The sequence below is a fragment of the Lutra lutra genome, chromosome 7 (assembly GCF_902655055.1).
Source record: "Lutra lutra chromosome 7, mLutLut1.2, whole genome shotgun sequence".
Taxonomy (NCBI): Eukaryota; Metazoa; Chordata; class Mammalia; order Carnivora; family Mustelidae; genus Lutra; species Lutra lutra.
In genome coordinates, this window is record NC_062284.1 from 34,237,532 (window position 1) to 34,256,697 (window position 19,166).

Below are 19,166 nucleotides of genomic sequence, written 5' to 3' on the forward strand. Positions count from 1 at the left end.
CCTACAACCTGAGGATCTCTAGTCCCAGCTTTCCAGAAGGTTCCTATGCTCCAGGGTGGAGATAAAAAAAAGTCAGCTCTCCCAAAGAAGATGAGCTTGGGGGGGAAAGGAGGTGACAGGTGCCATCACAGCAGGCCTGCTTCTCACCCCAAACCTTCTAGCAGCAGGGGGCAAGAAGGCAAGGGGGCAAGGGGGTGCCTATCAGGTGCACACCGAGCTTCCTTCGATGGCATTCCCCTCTCCAAGCCTCTTCTTGACGTTCATTTTGAATTTCTTCTGGATCCTATTTTGTTTTGAGGAGGTAGGGTGAGTTGTCACAGAGAAATCGGCTCTGGGCCTCTGGTTTCCATCAGGAGGATGCTGGCTGGATCATTTATGGGCTGGAAGTTGGAACTTCAAAGAGAATGCTCTATCATCCATTCCTGGCAACAAAAGATTTAGAATCCAGGCCCCACCCCACCCCCACCCCTGGGGTGGGGGGAAGTGTTTGATGTTTTCCCCTCATTCCTTCTTTGTGAATGCAAAGTAAAGCAAGTTTAAAATGGGGATTAGTAAATAAGGAATGGGGTGGAAAACTCCAGAAGTGTTTTTAGAACAGACTTGCTTGGGCTGAGGAGAGCAGGCAGCTCTGTCCACCTCAGTATGATCTGAGGAACAAGCCAAGACCTGGAATAGGAAACTGGGATTCCTCTTCCAGCCTTGTTATTTACAGGGAAAGTCACTTCCCCCTCTCTGGGCCTCAGTTTCCCCCTCTGTTATCCGCCCCGCCTACCTCAAAGGGTTTGGGGAATGATCTGTTGAGGGAAAAGACACGAATGCGCTTTGAAGTGAAGGCTCAAGAGCGAAGCGAATGGGAAGGCTGACTGTTTGTTTTCACAAGTGGAGCTGTCTCTTTGCCATCACCCCTGGAGAGACTCTTGGGCCATAAGCATTTGGCCTCTGAACTTTGCTCAGACTGGAGCAGCTGTGGGTGGCAGGAATGCGGAGAGGGAGGAAATACCCGAGTCAGCGAGCACAAGCCTCAGTCTCAGAATTGGCCACGTTTCCGGGGGGAAAAAAAAATCTCAAGTAGCTGTTTGTGGTCATAAAGAATACACTTATGTGATTGTTTTAAATATTTCAGAGTCTTAAAAAAAGCTGTAAGGGGCACATCACAGTGGACAACGATAGAGCTACTCATTTAACCTAGGTGGCACAAATCCACATGAAAGGGAGAATAGAGGAAATTATCTAAATAATGTGATGCCCCTCTAATGCCCGGCTTGCACGCACATACGCAAGCACACACACCCATGCACGCACACACGCACGCACACACGGATCATTGCCCCACAGTGAATCAGATCGTGGTTTTAATTCCTCCCTCTTTGCATCCAGCCAGAACCTTTCCAGTCTTCAAAACGCTTCCCAGTCCTTCATCACCTGACTTTTGTCCATTCCCGGCTCCTATAGTCCGCACTTGGTAAGTTTCTGATCCAAGAAATGCCACCTGATCGGGAGTAGACTGTTACAGAAATGGCCCCCGGTGAACCCTGCCTCTCTGAATCTGGTCTCTGTGGTGCCCTTTCCACACCGACTCTGGGCTTGATGTGCCTGGCTGGTGAGACCTTAGTAAAGGTGATACAGACGGAACATTGAAAATCACCCTGGAACACGCACACCTCGTGAAACCGGGACCAGCCAGCCTGCTGGGGACAGGTGGCCCGGTCCACAAGCCAGCTTCAGTTACGCATCACGGGAATAAGGCTCTTTGGACTCTCCAGTCCCCATCCAGCTACCTGAGGACGGCAGCCAGACCAAGTCAGGAGGACCCAGATGAGCTCAGTGCAAGCACTGACCCATAGTGAGCCGTGGACTGGTGTATCACGCAGTCATAAATCCTTTTTACTAGTTCTTTAAAAAGTGCATAGACGCCTTTAGACCAGGAATGATAAATACGTAACATCTTATCTAACAATTTGAATGGATTGGTCGTGTCTTTCTGGAAGGCCATGTTGAATAGAACTTGAAGTCCAAGTTCCTAGGACGGAAAGTGGTAATTCATTAGTAATGTGCGCAAAGAGCGTGAGTGGGAGGAGTGGCAATATGTATGCCTTAGACTTGCCATGTTTGTTCTATTTTTTTAGCCAGGGGTCAATGAACAAGGAAAGAAGAATTATCAAAGTTAAATGCCCAGGGGGCCGGCCAGTTGATAAGGGGATTTTCCAATGAGTTAAGTCACATTTCCCTGGAATCGTGACGGTGAAGACAGGATTCTTGAGTGGACTCAAGCAGACATTATTTATGTCACTGGAGAACACAGTTCTGGGACTGCAGACACCCCCAATTTGAGACTCTGGGTGGCTCCCCAGGTTTGCCCAGGACAGTGTATGAGTGTCTTTATTCTGCTGGCAGATCTGGTCATCAGTTTCATCGGTACGGAAACTCAGTGTTATTGATGTGTCCAGAGCTGATTGGGCTCTTGGGACCAGCTCTTGGGAATCACATTCATGAGATATTGTTAGCAAAATAAAATGCAAAGACTTTCCAAGGATATAGCCATTCTTATCGGCTCCCTAGACTGAATTAGTCCTCAGAAAAGCTCCATACCACAAAGAGGATGGAATGAGAATAAAGGAAGTGGGAAGGTTCAGAGGAAATATTCCACTCAAGTCAGGGAAAGCAGATAAAATACCTCCGTCTGATGGGGCGCCTGGGTGGCTCAGTGGGTTAAGCTTCTGCCTTCAGCTCAGGTCATGATCTCAGGGTCCTGGGATCAAGCCTGGCATGGGGGGGGGGGGTCTCTGCTTAGCAGGGAGCCTGCTTCCCCCTCTCTCTGCCTGCTGCTCTGCCTACTTGTGATCTCAGAATAAAAATAAATAAAAAAATAAATAAAATCTTAAAAAAAAAAAAAATCTCCGTCTGACAGCAGTGCTCTCTCTCTCTAGCAGTGGGAAACCCTGAGCCTCAGGTCCAGTGTGTCTCTCCCTTGAGAATAAGAGGACACTGATCAATGGTAGACATTGATGTATCTTCTGACAGATCCTTCGGGGAGATACGCTTCCTCAGACGCATTAATATAATTGATGAAACCATTGCTGTTTTTTGGTTCAGAAGCACCTTCTGGGGATCCCGCCTTCTTCACAGTTTGCCTGCCCAAGTTCCTGACTATCCATTACAACCTTGACTGGTAAGGCATCTTTCCCATCCAAGGATTTCTACATAATGCACTGATTTTGTCCACCTACCCATCCGTCATCCATGCATCATTCCATCTCTTTATGCTATAAATCCTATGCCCTCCATTGGTGCTGAGGGATCCAAAGAGAAACAAAGCATGGACCCTGCCTTTGAGAAACCTCAAAGGTGAGAAAGGAGACAGGAGTATAGGTGAAGGTCAGTCCTAGGCAATTCCAGGGATGACATGAGGATATTGTAAGTAACTAGAGTGAGCAGAGGTGATGGGGAAGAAGGGGCAGATATCCAAGAAAGGAAGTGTTACTGAGAGAAAATGGACTGTGACTGTCTGGTAGGTGGGCAGTGAGAGAGAAGGAAGAGACTAGAATAATAAATTTTTTTTTAAAAAGCTAAGTATTTGTTAGTGTCATCATTATTATCATTAAAGCTGCCATTTATTGGGCACTTCCACCATGCCAGGGGCCCATCTAAGCCCTTTATATGCACGAATTCATGTAATCCTCACTTAGGTACCATCATTAGGTCCATATTTCAGAGAGGTAAGTAACTTGTCCCAGCTAGCATGGCAGGGATAGGATGACCCTCAGGCATCCAGTTTGGTGTCTTCCTGGATGCTTCCCACAAACACAGGAACTATAGGAGGAAGGTTCACAGAACAGTTCGAGATGTGTGACTTGGAATGTCTGGGACCATCCCAGTGGAGAGCTCCTGCAGGGTTGTGGGCCAACAAGAGTATCTGTGCTGGAAACATCGACTTAGGCACTACCCGTGTCTATGTGCAGTGGTGTGAGCCACAGATTGGGTATGGCAGGTCAAGGACAGGGCCAAGGTCAGGACCTGGATGAGGACCCAAGGCCCCCCCACTGCGGGGAGGCATTTGGAGGAAGAGGAGCTGGGTAGGGAGTGTGGAAATGAATGATTAAAAAATTAGGATTTGAACCAAGAGCAAGAGGCATCACAGCAAGTGAGTGAGTCTGAAGTTTCAAAAAGGAGCTGATGTTCTATCATATGATCTCCCTGATATGAGGAAAGGGAGATGCAACGGGGGTGGGGGGGGAGGAAAATAATAAATGAAACAAGATGGGATCGGGAGGGAGACAAACCATAAGAGACTCTCAATCTCACAAAACAAACTGAGGGTTGCGGGGGCGGGGGGGTGGGGGGGCATGGAGAGGGTGGTTGGCTTATGGACATTGGGGAGGGTATGTGCTATGGTGAGTGCTGTGAAGTGTGTAAACCTGGCGATTCACAGACCTGTACCCCTGGGGCTAATAACACATTATATGTTTATAAAAAATTAAAAAAGAAAAAGGAGGCAATGTTCCAGTGACTGAAACATCACTGAAGACAGCAGACAAACACCATCTGAAAATAGCCACTAAATTAGACATGCAGGCAGTTTAACATAGAGAGACCTTGACAAGCACAGTTTTAGAGGCATCAACACTTGGGATGGACTAGTGGTTCTCAAACTCTGGCACAGAAGAATCTCCTAGTAGTTTATTAAAATTCAGATTCCTGGATTCATAAGTTGAGGTCTAGGAACCTACATTTTTAATAAGCTTCCCCCTCCCCGCAAAAGGTGATTCTCATCCTGTTGTTTCCAAAACTTTATTTGGATAAGCACTGCCCTGAAGACATGGGCATCCCTCCCCCACATGCCCCAGGTTCTGGTTTCCTGTTAAACGATCCAGGAGCTTGTTGTGGGAGATCAACACTGTGAGTGGCCGACCTTTGCAGTGCGTGCCTTCCCACAGAGGCCTTGCTTCACTGCCCTAGTGATGGAATTCTCTCTCAGCGTGACAGTTAGCAAAGTGTTCTTACATGCCACAGACCCACATGCACACCCTGAGCTCACACAGGATGGGAGAGAAAGCCACTGATGCCAGAGATGAACCCTTAGAAGCAAATAGATCTAAACACGAGTGACTGATCCAAGGAGAAAGAAGAGGAGACGAGAATAATACAAAAGGAGGCAATACATAAGTGAGGCAAATACCACCAAAGAGAGCGTATCAATGAGGTTCTTAACTATTAAGTATGTTGCCTTTACCCTAAGGGGCAAAAGGAACACAGGAAGGAGGAACAAATTCCACTTGGAGAAGCTGGCGAGGTCATCCCTGTGGAGGGGGCATTTGAGTCCTTCCCCAGTAAGAGTTAATAGAGCAAGAAAGGGAAAGGGAGGCAGAAAGGAGCAGGGTGTTTCCAGGAAAGTTAGAAAGCCTGGCTGAGGCTGGAAGGGAGGAAGTAGGGCAGAAGGGAGGGAGAAGCAGATGGGGTTAAGAGTGAACGAGGTTGGGACACCTGGGTGGCTCAGTTGGTTAAGCGGCTGCCTTCAGCTCAGGTCATGATCCCAGCGTCCTGGGATCGAGTCCCGCATCGGGCTCCTTGCTCAGCAGGGAGCCTGCTTCTCCCTCTGCCTCTGCCTGCCATTCTGTCTGCCTGTGCTTGCTCTCCCTCCCTCTCTCTCTCTGACAAATAAATAAAATCTTTAAAAAAAAAAAAAAAGAGTGAACGAGGTTGAAAGGCTGCTGCGAGGCACCTCTTTGGAAAGTCTTTGAAGCATTCTAGGGAATTTGGAGAGCCCCTGTGGTTTTTAAGTGGGGGCTGAGTCTTTTGTTTTAGGGAGCTAAGAATGCCACAGTGAGAGGCTGGCAGACCCCTTCCCTTCCGCCCACGAGGGCATCAAGTAGGAGGGAAATCTCTGGTACAGCCAGAATCCTGAATTCACACGGTCCTCGCTTTTTGAGTCTGTTTCTTCTTCACTGTGGGACCTGAAGACTCTCATTTGGGAAATAAACCGCAGGGAATGAGGAGGGAGAGAAAGCCAAGGGAGAAATAACACTCAGCTCACAGTTCCTCAAATGGAAAAACAGAAGGGGGAACGTCTTCCTGTCTAAACATGGATTTAAAATAATCACAATAAAACGAAGTTTGGTTTTGCAGGGTGGGCCAGGGGAGGAGAACCAAAAATGACCAAAGAACAACAAAGTAAAACAAACAAGCAGAGGAGGAAAGAGTATAAAAACAGGAAGTCGGCAGGCAGCCGTTCCCCATGAGGTCATGGGCAAAGGCCCCAGGGGCCGAGTCTCGGCCCGGTCATGGGGCTCGGGAAGGGAAACCTTGGGGACCAGGCCTCTTCTGGTGGCCTTGGGCACTAGAACAGACCAGAACATGGGGTTGATGCCAGACGCATCAGGAAAATTTCAGAAACTGTTTCTGTATAGGACAAGGGCGGGGTAGTCTCAAGGCGGCCCAGCTGGGCCCTGGGGGTGAGGCAGGAGGTGGTCCCTGAATTCAAGTCAGAAACTGAGTCCTAGGTGTGGGTCTGTGTGATTTTGGGCAACGGCCTCTACCTCTCTGGGCCTGATTCCTCATCCAGGATAGTGCGGTTGGCCGGGTCCCTGTGCACGGGTGGCCAAGGACGACATTGAAATCTAGCTGTGCGCTCTGGCAAGGGCTGTGACCAGGCAGAGAGAGGGTTTTATTTTTCTAATTTATACAGAAACATGGTTCTGGCAGCCAAAACCAGAGCCCACAGGACTGTGACCTCTTAGGTACCCTTTTTTCTCCTATCTGGGAGCTTCCTGGGCTGATAGGGGCTCCGAAGCAGGGTGTGTAAGTGCAGGTTGGGAAAGTCTGCTGAGGCCCCGCTCCCCTACCTGCCAGGGAGAGTGTTGCATGTCCTGTGAAGGAACGTGGACTTGAGCGTGAAGGAATGTGGACTTGAGCGTGAAAGAAATGGAAAGCCATGTTTGCTGGAGCCCACTTCTCCTCCCCCGGCCCCCTCTTCTCCTGTCCTGCTCAATGGAGGGCTCCTGCTGCCACTGTCACCCACCTCCCAACACAGCAAGCTACTCAGCCACCCTGGGGATGAGCCCCGGGTTTGGCCATGACCTTTACTATACCCCACTGTGATAGGAGGAGCTGAAACAGCTCCAGGACCCACTGAGGCAGGCTGCAGAGCTGCCCAGAGGGCCCAGGTACCCAACCCGGAAGGATGAGGGAGTGAGTTAGTGCCCCACAGGGTGGATTTTGATCAGCAAGAGACTGAGGCAAGGAGGAAGCCACAGTGAGACTCCTGACTCTTCTCCCCAGCCCAGGCTGGGGGGTTTCATGTGGTCTCCCCAGGGATCTCTAACACGGTAGAGCAGTCCTTTCTTACTTGTGGGGCCACAGCCGGCTCAGAATAGACCATTTTGTGTTTGCTTTTCCTCTGCCTCATTTCCCCTTTCTCTCCATGTCTCTGCCCTGGGATTTCCTCCCCCTCCTGGCAAAACTTCAGCGCATAAGCTTTGCGTCTTATTGTTTAGGGAAAAGGGGCTGAGGCTGGGGTCTCCTGGTGGCTCACACTGACCACCTATTTTTTTTTTTTTAAGATTTTATTTATTTCTTTGACAGAGTGAGAGGAGAGGGAGAAGAAGGCTCCCTGCTGAGCAGGGAGACCAATATAGGGCTCCATCCCAGGACCCCGGATCATGACCTGAGCTGAAAGCAGACACTTAGTGATGGAGCCACCCACATGCCCCTGACATTGGCCATCTTGCAGACCCTGACAATTGAGGGCTTGCCGCATTAGCAGCGAGATTTTTCTCACTTCTGAGTGTGTTGGAATGAATTCCCATTTGTTGCACACATTTGGGCCATGGAATCCAGAGGGCCTGGGGTCAGTCAAACAGGGCCTGAAATCCTGGCTCTGTCACACACCAGCTACATGCACAGACTGGGACGATGGACGGCCTGATTTTGCCAAGTCTGGTTTTCCTCTTCTGCAAGGCTTTTGGAGGAGATCCGCCTAACTTCATGGAGTTGGTGCCCGTTAAATGATGACACGATGTTTGTGGAAGAGTCAGCCGACTGCTGGACACAGCGATGGGCTCAGACAATGCTATTTTGTTATCATGGTGGGGAAAATTGAAGAGTAGGCATCCCAGAGGCCTTTGAGTCAGGCCTGTGACAGCAACTGCAGACGGGGACAGACGCAGCCTGCGGGAGGGGCATGGCCGGGACAGCCAAGGCCGGTCTGGAAGATGGCCCAGACTAGATTTGGAGCGTGGGGGGGTTCTCTGTTGTTTGGCCGCTAATCCAAGTCCCCCGATCACCGGCTCATCTACAGCTTGCCCGTGCCCGTCGGCCACCCACTTAGACCTTGGCCTGGAGCGCGTCCGCCCCCCGCCCCCCGGGCCCTGAGCACTATTTCCATGGCTGCTCCTGCCCCCGTTTCACCCTCAGGAAGGACAGGCTCCTTGTCTGGCACATTTCCACTCTGGCCTTGGTCTTGGAGACCAGAGGCAGGATTTGGCGGGAGGTGAGGTCCAGGGCAGCCTAGGACAGAGGCTGTCCCTGTCCACAGCCTCAGGTGTCTGCGGAAGCCTCTGAGGCCAGCTCCGAGGTTAGCGACCGCGCCTCAGGGACATTGCCACCTGCCCTGGCAGTGCTATCACTGGGGCCCTGTCTTCACTTTTGCTGCTCCATTCCGTTCGGTGACAGACCAAGGGGCTTCTATGCCCTCCACGTCCCCCTGAGTCTCTGCACCTGGCCCAGGTCTGAAGCTGAGCACCTAGGTTTGAGGAAACTGAGGCAGGTTTGGGAACGTGCTACTCTAAGTCACTCACAGGCTTACGGGAGGGGTTTGTTGTGTTCCGGTTCATTCTTTGATGATGGGCGAGCATGCACATGGAAAAAGCCCGAAAGAGCAGTGAAAGTTGGTGCAGTGCTCAGCCCTGGCCTCCCCTCCCTGGATGCCGCGAGCACGCAGATGTCCAAACCAAGTGGCTTGGCCTCTGAGGAGTCTCACTTTAAAAAAAAAAAAAAATCACTTTAAATTCTGTTGACCCACTTCTATAAAAGGATAAAGGGCCAAAGCCAAAGGAACGCCCCTCCCACGTTCCTTCCCACCCCCTCCCACCCCCGCACCTGTGCTGCATCTTTTACTTCCAGGCCCAGAGATTCTTCCCTTTCATTTTAGCATCATGGAGACTCGGCTCCACCGTGGTGTTTGTTTTGTCGCCATCTGGTGGTGGTAGGGGGTAACGGCCTCCGCTTCGGCTCTGGGGTGGTAGTCCTTTTTTCCCCAAGTTCTGAATTTGGTGAGACTCCGCTCAGTCCCGGGCACTGTGTGGTACTTGCGGTCATTTCTTTACATTAAAAGTAAGTAGTAGGAACCTGACCTTAGGATTGCTGGTAACTGCCATTCCACCACCTTCCACAGTAGCTGCATCAGAGACCCTCCCACCGCCTTCCCCATTCTATTTGAGATTTCATCAGGAATCCTGGAGACTGAAAGGAGTCCAGCTGAAGGAGGGGGACAGAATTCATTTCAGATGCAAAGAAACGGGACCTTTTCCCGCTGTGGTATTGTCTCATGTCTACACCCAGTGGTGCTCAGCTTGGCTGCATATTAGAATCCCCTATAGGCTTTTTTCTTTTTTTAATTTATTAATTTGACAGAAAGAGACACAGCAAGAGAGGGAACACAAGCAAGGAGAGCGGGAGAGGGAGAAGCAGGCTTCCCATCGAACAGGGAGCCTAAATGCAGGGCTCGATCCCAGGACCCTGAGATCATGACTTGAGCTGAAGGCAGACGCTTATCCACTGAGTCACCCAGAAGCCCCTCACCTACAGGGTTAAAAAAAACAGCTATGGGGGCACCTGGGTGGCTCAGTGGGTTAAGCCTCTGCTTTCAGCTCAGGTCATGATCTCGGGGTCCTGGGATCAGGCCCCGAATCAGGTTCCCTGCTCAGCAGGGAGCCTGTTTCCCCCTCTCTCTCTGCCTGCCTCTCTGCCTACTTGTGATCTTTGTCTGTCAAATAAATATATAAAATCTTAAACAAACAAACAAACAAACAAAAAAGCTATGCCCAGACCCTCATCCCCCAGAGATTCTGATTTAATAGTTCAGGGGTAAGGTATTGTTTTGTTGTTGTTGTTGTTGTTGTTAACTCAACTGAGTAGATTTGAAGATCTAATTGACTTTTTAAAAAAAATTGTATTTGTTTATTTGTCAGAGAGAGAGAGAGAGAGAGTACACAGAAGCAGGCAGAGGCAGAGAGAGAAGGAAGCTCCCTGCTGAGCAAGGACCCTGATGTGGGACTCGATCCCAGGACCCTGGGATCATGACCTGAGCCAAAGGCAGCAGCTTAACCAACTGAGCCACCCAGCATCCTGAGGTATTGGTATTTTTAAAGCTCTCCAGATGGTTCTAATGTGCAGCCAGGATTGAGAAATGTTGCACAATTGGTCAGCATGGGTCAGACATCACCCTTTTTATTATCGTTGTAACTGGGAGAATTATTCCCTCACAATCACATAATGCTCCCCACTCCCCACATTCAGACACAGCTTGGGAGCAGCCTGGTCCCGTCATCTAAGAATTTCGTCTGCCTCTCATTTTACAAGGAATGTCTTCCAAGTTTCCCAGGGAACCTTAGAGAAGCTCCACAGCTACTATCAAAAGGTGTATGACCCATAGGACACTTTTCTTATTCTTGGCCAGACTAGGGGAGTGCTATTTGAAAGTTGCATGGCTGGGGGAGAGTCACCAAAAGATGTAAAGTAAAACCCCAAAGGGAAGTCTTGCAAAGGATGGGAAGTCGGGGAGAGAAGGTTTGTTTTGTTTTCTCCATAAGGGTCTAAAGTTAGTCTGTGCTCTCTGGGGAGTGTCATGGAAAGGGGGCATGTGTGCCACTGTTCGCCCATGGATATTTGGAAGAATGAAGAGGCCCATTTTTCAATTCACATTGGTGAGACACCTGCAAGAGGACCAGATAGGGGCTCCCCCACACCTCTCCACAGTTCATCTGGCTTGGGGAAGGACTTGGAGAGCCCAAGGTCATCTTGGACTATTTTGCTGATCCATCTGGACAGAGTAACTAAGACTTAGCTAAGAACTTCTGGGGAGTTGGTGGGGCTGGAAGATCCTTGTGTGACAGGCCAGTCTCTAGAGATGGGAGGTGGGGTTTCCCAAGCACAGGAGGGACGCCCGCCCCAGAGTGGGGAGGTTTGAGGGGGAAGCCTGTCTCTCCAGAAGGAAGGCACAGAATAAGGTCATGGCAACAAGATTGGTTCTGGAGAACATCCACCTAAAGAGTTTCCTCCTACGAAATGTTTAATTTCTTGGATGTTTTTTCACGTGGTATTAGTGGCCATTTACAATTCTCCCTCTTATACAATGTCACTTTAATTTTTCCAACCTTTACAAAAGTCTGATACATTTATTCACGTTTGCGTACTTATGCTGTGAAGAGAGCCAAGGACTCTCAACACTTGCAATGAGTGTCTTCGCCTGCCCAGAGGCCATTATTCAGGAAGGAGCAAGATGGACGTTTGGGGAGGCCTAGCCCCATGTTGACCTGAGTCATTCCCACACAGAACCCAGAGCCATCAGGAAGAGAGCAGGCCTCAGAGGGACAGAGGCCAGGGAAATTCAGACGTGGGAGAAGGGAGACAACCCCTGTTTCTCTCCCAGATATAGAGGGGGGTGACCCTTAAGATAGATGGGAAAGCCGTCATTTAGGTCACACCTTAAATTCCTTCATTACTGAGGTAAAGGGGGAAGAAGAGCTTGACTGAGAGGGCTGATCTAGAATATGATTTTAACTGAATTAGTTTGGGGTGGCACCAGGATCTTCAAGCAGAGACTTCCTATAGATATGAGGACATATATGGTAAAGGGAAGGTGGAAAATTTTAGACCAGAGGTAAAAATTGGAGAATCCAAGCAGTATGAAAAACCTCCAGGCTTGACAGCTTTTGGAGACATAGGCCAAGTCCTAGCCTTCTATCTTCCACTTGAAGAAACTAAGACTCTGACAGGGGCAAGGGTGACTGATGTCCCCAGGGCTGTAGCCCGGTTTGGCCTAAGATCTATGACTTGATCCCACCTCTCCCGATTCCCAGTTCGGGTCTTATTTTTGTCTTTTTTCCCAGGTGTCATCCTGATCCTGGTAATTTCAACATTGACCATTGTGAACCCATGAAAGACTATGTGTGGGGTCTGGGGAACTCACCGACCAATACCTTTTCATTGGGTTTTCTGGTGCTGATTAAAGGTGAGTTTTATCTTCCATTTTTCAAGAATCTATTTGTTCTGTTTTTAGTAGCAGAATGACCAATGTTTGTGTAGGCAGAGTTGAATCTGAGTCAGGACTCTCCCCTTTATTTTCAGTGTACTCCAAGACTTTAGGACAGCACAGGTGAAGTGTATTGAATGGTGTTCATTTAAAAGAGAACTTGAAATTGAGCCATGAGCTTGGCTGTGGTCCTCACACTAAGTGATCCCAACGGAGGCCGGCCTAACCCATTCACGGAGGAGACATTTGCTCATGCCCAAGGTGACCAGGGTTGAGAAGAGGAGAAAAATGCAGGGAAGAGGTACAGAGACATCCAGGAAACACATGGAATGCCCCCTTTGAATGGGAATTAGCTAACCAGGGACAGTGAAAGGGAGGAAGTCAAGGATTCTTAGAGCTGGGGCTTCAGTCTCTCTCCTTCTCCTTGCCTGTCTCCTGCAAGCTACCGTCTGCACAGCCATTTTGTTGGCCTGGACTTGGGGGGTTGGGTTGGCAGTTTTGCTGCCTGCCAGAGGGTCCAGCAAACAGACTCCCCTGCTGGTGCTTGAGAATCACCTCTTTTCTGCATTCAATGAGAAGCCACCTAAAGTGGTGACTCACGGGCCTTCCCACAATGTTGACCACACTCATTTTCCAGTGTTTTCTGAGGTCAGAGCTGCCAGCCCTTCCCAGGGTGGGTAAGACTCGCTTGTCCGTGAGAGGTTGGGACAGCAAAGAAATGAGCTCCAGGGAGGTGCTCGGACTTGCCTGGGCCTCCTGGGCGGTGTGTTTATAGCAACGGGGCCCAAGCTGTGAGCCGGGGGGAGACTGGCAATAAAGCTTCTGTGGTCTGGGTCAGGTCACCCTGGACCGGTGACCCTCTGAAGGCCTGCAGACGCCACAAGTTGCTTGTTCTGAGACAGAAGGCACATTGGAAGAAGCCCGGTCCTGCATCACCAGAGTTAGCCAGGCAAGGAAATTCTGTTCAGCCACAAGACAGAGCAGCATTTTTAGAGATTTTATTTATTTATTTATTTATCTGAGAGAGAGAGAGAGAGAGAGAGAGAGATCGCACGAACTGGGGGACGGGGGGCAGAGGGACGAGAGCAGCAGACGGAGAGGGAGAAGCAGACTCCCCTCACTGTTATACGTCCATTCTCCACACAGCAGCAAGGATGATCTTTAAGAAGCATAGATTCGTGTCCAAGTGTTTCTACGGCTCTCCCTGGGCTTGCTCATCGGACCTTGCTGACCTTACTGTGTTTGCCACGCACTACCCCGGATCTTTGAGCTCCAGCCACAATGGTCAAGCTCTCGGTTCATTCCCCCAAACACTTCCAGGTTGGGAGGAGGGGGGGGTGTGTGGAATCATCTGCGATTACACCTGAAACCACCCATCAATCATTTTTAGTGCTTAAAAAAATTCACATACACTAAACTCGGCTTTTGTTGTACAGTTCTGTAAAGTTTTACACAAGTAGAGATTCTTGTAATCACTACCACAAATAGGATACAAAACAATTCCAACCCCCAGAAGAATTCCCTCATGCTATCCCTTTGTACTCAGTTTCTGTCTCCACTCCCCGGGGCAACCGCTGATCTGGTCCTACAGCTCAGCCTCGTCCACACTGTCATATGAAGGCGATCATACAACATATAATCTTTTTTCTTAAGATTTTATTTATTTATTTGAGAGAGAGTGAGAGAGAGAGACAGAGCCCAAGCGGGGGCAGGGTCAGAGGGAGAAGCAGACTCCCCGCTGAGCAGGGACTCGATCCCAGGACCCTGAGATCATGACCAGAGCCAGAGGCAGACGCTCAACCGACTGAGCCGCCCAGACGCCCCCCAACATATAATCTTTAGAGAGTGGCTTCTTTCACTTAGCATAATGCATTTGTGATTACTCCACATTGTTGTGTAGCAATAGCTTGAGCTTGTCCCTAATCTGTGCTGAGTGGTATTGCACTGTGTGCATGTGTCACGGGACTTTTTGTTTTGTTTTGTCTTGGTTTGCTTTTCCAGTTTACTCATTGAAGAATATTTGAGTAGTTTCCAGTTTGGGGCGATTATGACTGATACTAAGTATAAACATTTGTGCACAGGTGTTTGTGTGAGTAGGTTTTCGCTTCTCTAGAGTAAATACCTGCAGAGGAGATGGCTGGCTCACATGGTCAAGTGTATGACTGACGTCATACGGCAACGTCAAACCGTTCTCCAGAACGCCTGTCCTACATCATACTCACTATACTGAGTTCCTCCAACCCTGCGTGAGAGTCTGGTCACTCCAGCATGTTGTATGATCAGAGTGTTTGCCTTAGCCTTTCCTGATTATATGTAATCACAAAGCATCGTGGTCTTTATTTTTTTTTAACATTTTATTTATTTATTTGACAGAGAGGGAGAGATACCACAAGTAGGCAGAGCAGCAGGCAGAGGGAGAGGGAGAAGCAGGCTGTCCGCTGAGCAGGGAGCCCGAGGTGGGGCTCGATCCCAGGAACCTGGGATCATGACCTGAGCCGAAGGCAGACACTCAGTTGCCCAAAACAGGGTCATTCTGATCCCCCGACCATGGAAGCTCGAGCTGGACTCTGCCGGGGCCAGGTTCTGGAGGCTATGCTCAGTGTAGACACCAGGGGGAGACGAGAGAGAGCAAAGCAGTGGAAAGAATTTGCCTCTGCGACCACCTCTGAACAGTCGTAACAAACTGGCCTTCTCAAACTCATTTTGTTTCTGTTTTGCTTTGTTTCTCAGAGAGGGAGAGAGCATGCATGTGTATGCAGGGGGAGAGGGAGAATCCCAAGCGGGCTCCATGTCCAGCGTGGAGCCTGTCGCTGGGCTCAGTCTCAAGACCCTGAGATCACGACCTGAGCCGAAATCAAGAGTCAGACACTTAACCAGTGAAAGCCACCCAGGTGCCCCTCAAATTCACCTTTGGAGATGCATTAACTACAAGCCCAGTGCTGAGAAGGCAGGTCGGAACCTATGGCACATTCCAGTAACCGACAAGAGCCAGGATCACTTGGGATTCATCTTTTGCTTCAAGCACGTTGGCTCACTGCTTCTTTTGCCCGTAGTATGGAATGTTTGTGGAATTTAATGGGATGTTTGCGTACAGTCACAAGACACACATCTCACTTGCTTCCGCTCAGCCCATTGCTGATTCCAAATCAGGGGTGTTGTACAAACAGCTGCTCAAGCAGAAATTGCTCCGAGCGAAAGCATCTCACTTCACCCAGGGGCTGGATACACACTCCAGGCACATGCCACACCACCGCATTTATTCCAGCCCCCAGAGCAAGGCGTGGCAGCATCCCGAAGGACAGACCCACCAAAAGGACCCTCATCTCGAGGGCTGCTTCGTGAGGACCAAGTACTCAGGCTGTTGCCTACCGGGGTCCTTTTCCATTAAGGGAATGAGCACACATCAGGGTTGCAGTCAGGGTTGGGAATAAGGAGTTGACATTCCCTGGGTCAGCCCTGTCCTCCTTAGAATCCTGTCACTAGTTTCTTGGAAGCTTTTCCATTCTGTTTACAGCTCACAAGGAGGAGAACATGCAACTGAAAACTATTGGAAAAAGCTCATTCATTTTAAGGAAAGTCTTTAAAAATAATTAATGAGCAATGTGTCTTCAGAGAGGACTTTTTCGTCTTTTTCAGTCCCGTGTGGCTGGAACCAAACAGAGCCTTTTTCAACCCGGCCACACCCAGGAGTGACGCAATAGTCCCTCAGACCCAGACACAGGCAGGGTCATCTCTCCGGATGTGAAGCTGGCCGGCCCGCTCCGAGGTTTCCCTACAGCCCCACAGCTGGTGGGTCTACTGAGCTAATGTTCCGAGAGCCTCGCCCCCAAGATGCACAGCACGGCAGCAGGGCATGAGCCAGTCTGGCCCTTACTCTGTTTGGAAAGAGGCAGCCAGCATTTTTTTTTTTAAAGTAGGGAATTGATGCAAACAGAACTCTAGTTAAGAAAGATGGGTTTGGGGGTGCCCGGGTGGCTCAGTGGGTTAAGGCCTCTGCCTTCGGCTCAGGTCGTGGTCCCGGGGTGCTGGGATCGAGCCCTGCACCAGGCTCTCTGATTGGCAGGAAGCCTGCTTCCTCCTCTCTGCCTGCCTCTCTGCCTACTTGTGATCTCTGTCGAATAAATAAAATCTTTAAAAAGAAAGAAAGAATGAAAGATGGATTTTAAAAAAAGAAAGAAAGAAAGAAAGAAAGAAAGAGAGAAAGAAAGAAAAAGAAAGATGGGTTTGGTGGCATTCTGGGATAGGTTAAAGAGGCAGACTAGAGACAGGGAGACCTTGAGAGGAGGGCAGATGAATGTAAATAAGCATCTGGGAACACGGGGAGCTCGTAGGAAACATTCCAGGGCTCCAACTAACAGCTCTGAGCTGCTAAATGAATGTGTGTGGTAGGATGCAGAGAAGCTATAAATACCACAGCCTCACATTCTCCCAGTGTTTACCATGTGCAAGTTACTAAGCATTTTACAGGGATTAACTCAATAATTTTGCAAGTCGTATGTGGTAGGAATGATTATCATCCACCTTTTATGGGAGAAGAAACTGATGCTCAGAGAGGCTAGGTCATTTGCAGAGAGTCGCTCGGATTTGAACCCAGGCTGTTGAACTCCAGAACCTGCATGCTTCATATAGACCACCCAGCCTCTTCCCCAGTCTGGGGGACATGAAAGATGGTGACATCACTGGCTGAGAGGGGAACTCAGTGCGGGAGGGAGTTGGCGATGGGAGGGTAGTGTTGGATGTGTGTAGCGTTTGGATGTTCGCCTGTACCATCCGTGGGAGATATCCAGCAGGCTTTGGGTTCCAGTGTGGAGAAGGAGCTGGTTCTCATTAAAAATAACAAAACATCTGTAAAAATACTGTTGGCTGGGTTTCCCAGTCAAGCTATTCAAGAGAGGCCTGCTGTGCTAACAAACAGGAAGCCCGGGCCCTGGCCGAAGGTTTGGCCAGAGACTTAGAGAGGTCAGGTTCATCAGCAGGTGCTCAGGGGCTCAGGACCACTGTGAGCTGGAGGGGTGAAGTGTGCCTGTAAGGTTCTGCCAAAGACAGCAAGCTCAAGCTTGAAAAAGGAGGAGAGGATGGATGTCTCTAAGCCTTCCTCAGTTTACCCCACGGCCCCACGTCATTCAAACAGACCAGAGCTTCTCAATGCTGCTTGCCCATTAGACTCACCCAGGGAGTTTCAAAAACTACTCATCCCAGGCCTCACCCCAGAACCAGTGAAATCAGACTCTCCTAGTGTGGAAACACAGGCAGTTCTGAAAAGCTCTCTAGGAGGTTCTAATATGAGGCCGGGCTTAAGAACCAGAGCGATGGAAGAAAGGTTTGTCCTTGGGGATGACCAGAGAGCAGGGTAATGACTAACACCTACAAAGTACTTTTTCATGCATCCAGCACTCTCCCATACAGGCCTTATGTAAGGAGCAGTTTAATGCCATCCACTGGTTGGATGGGAATCTGCGAATCCGAGAGAGAAGTGACTTGCTCAAGGTCAAAGTGTTATTTACCGGAAAAGTCAGGCCTACAACCCAGATCTGTTGGCCCCCAATTCAGGGTTCTTTCCAAAGGCCACACCGGGTAATACCGCAGATAGAAGGCCAAGTTCTTCTGTATTCTCAGAAAAAGGTGAGGGTGCAGCCTTTTTAAAAAGCAATTATGATCCACAGGCATGAATCTAAAAATAGAGTTGCAGCTGGTGTGCTGGAGGGTCAAGGGCCCAAACAGGGTGAAGGTAGCCAGGCCAAGAGGTGGTGAGGCCCAGATGGCCCCACGGCCGACGGGAACGGTGGGGAGGCTGCGGGGAAGGACCGGCAAGAGGGTGAGTGGGGCCCAGTGAGGAGCGGGCATGGGGAGAGGCCTGGAGCTGGGCTGGGGCACCTGGAGCTGGGCTGGGGCACGGCCCCCAGGGTGAGTGGGGTCCAGACGCAGGCCTTTGGGCCACCTACAGCTAACGGTGGTGGAAACGGCAAATCCAAATAATTCCCAGAGGCGCTTACCAGATAATAGGAATTCCAGGACTTAAGGGACACACTGTCTTACTAACCAGATAATAATCACCCGCTGATTTTTATAGAACTGTGTAATTAAACACTGTCTCTTTTTCCCCATTTTCACGACGGCCTGTGGTATTACCCTGCCCCAGCAGCTTCATGTGTAATACCGCTATAGCCTCTCACAGAGACACTGACAGAACAAATGGACGAATGTGTCTAGCAAAATGCCTAGCACATAGGAGGTGCCGAATAAATATTAGCACCTTCTGTGGTTGTTTCTTTTTTGAATGTGGATGGTGAGGTTCAGAGAGGCTGCATCCCATCTGCTGCTTGGGAGTTTGGGCTCTGGAGCTGGACTGCCAGGTTCAAGCCAGCTCCCCTCATCTAGCCATCAGGCCCAGGACAAGTGAGTTAACCCACTTGTTTCTTCTGGTGTACAATGGAGAGAATATCTGGACCTTTCTCGGGCGGTTCTGGGGGAACTTACATGAGATAGTCTGGAAAACTCCAAGCATGTCCGTGGCCTCTAAGCACCGTTCAATAATGGTTCACGAATTTCACTCAACAGGACTGGTCTAAACCCCCCCGGACAGCAGGTGCATGAGCCAGCAGGAGCACGTAAGCACCGCGATACCCGGTAGCTTCCAGGGACAAGGGACATTAACCAAGGAAAAGGAAGCAGTCGGGGGACCACATCCAGACAGCTTGGTCTCTACTAAGCTGCCCTGACCCGGGTAGGATTCCAACTCTGCTGACCTCTTGGGCTGCTGGAGCCCCACAAGGAGAGCCCCAGGGTTGCCTTGGGCACATCCAAGACATGCGTCTCTGTTTGGCTCCTCGGGGCCTCCTGACGTAACACCCACAGCCTTATGAGACGGCACAGACCTTCATCAGGCCCCACCTGTGACTTCAAGAGCTAGCACTCCCAG

The 19,166-nt window shown here is 49.9% G+C and overlaps 1 long non-coding RNA gene across 1 annotated transcript; it reads left to right on the forward strand.

The window, feature by feature from the left end:
* The first annotated feature begins 231 nt into the window (after window positions 1-231).
* LOC125104992 (uncharacterized) lies at window positions 232-12,220 on the forward strand. Its single transcript, XR_007128778.1, has 3 exons — window positions 232-525; window positions 1,378-1,462; window positions 12,105-12,220. It is a non-coding gene; the product is annotated as an uncharacterized LOC125104992 (long non-coding RNA).
* The last annotated feature ends 6,946 nt before the right edge of the window (window positions 12,221-19,166 follow it).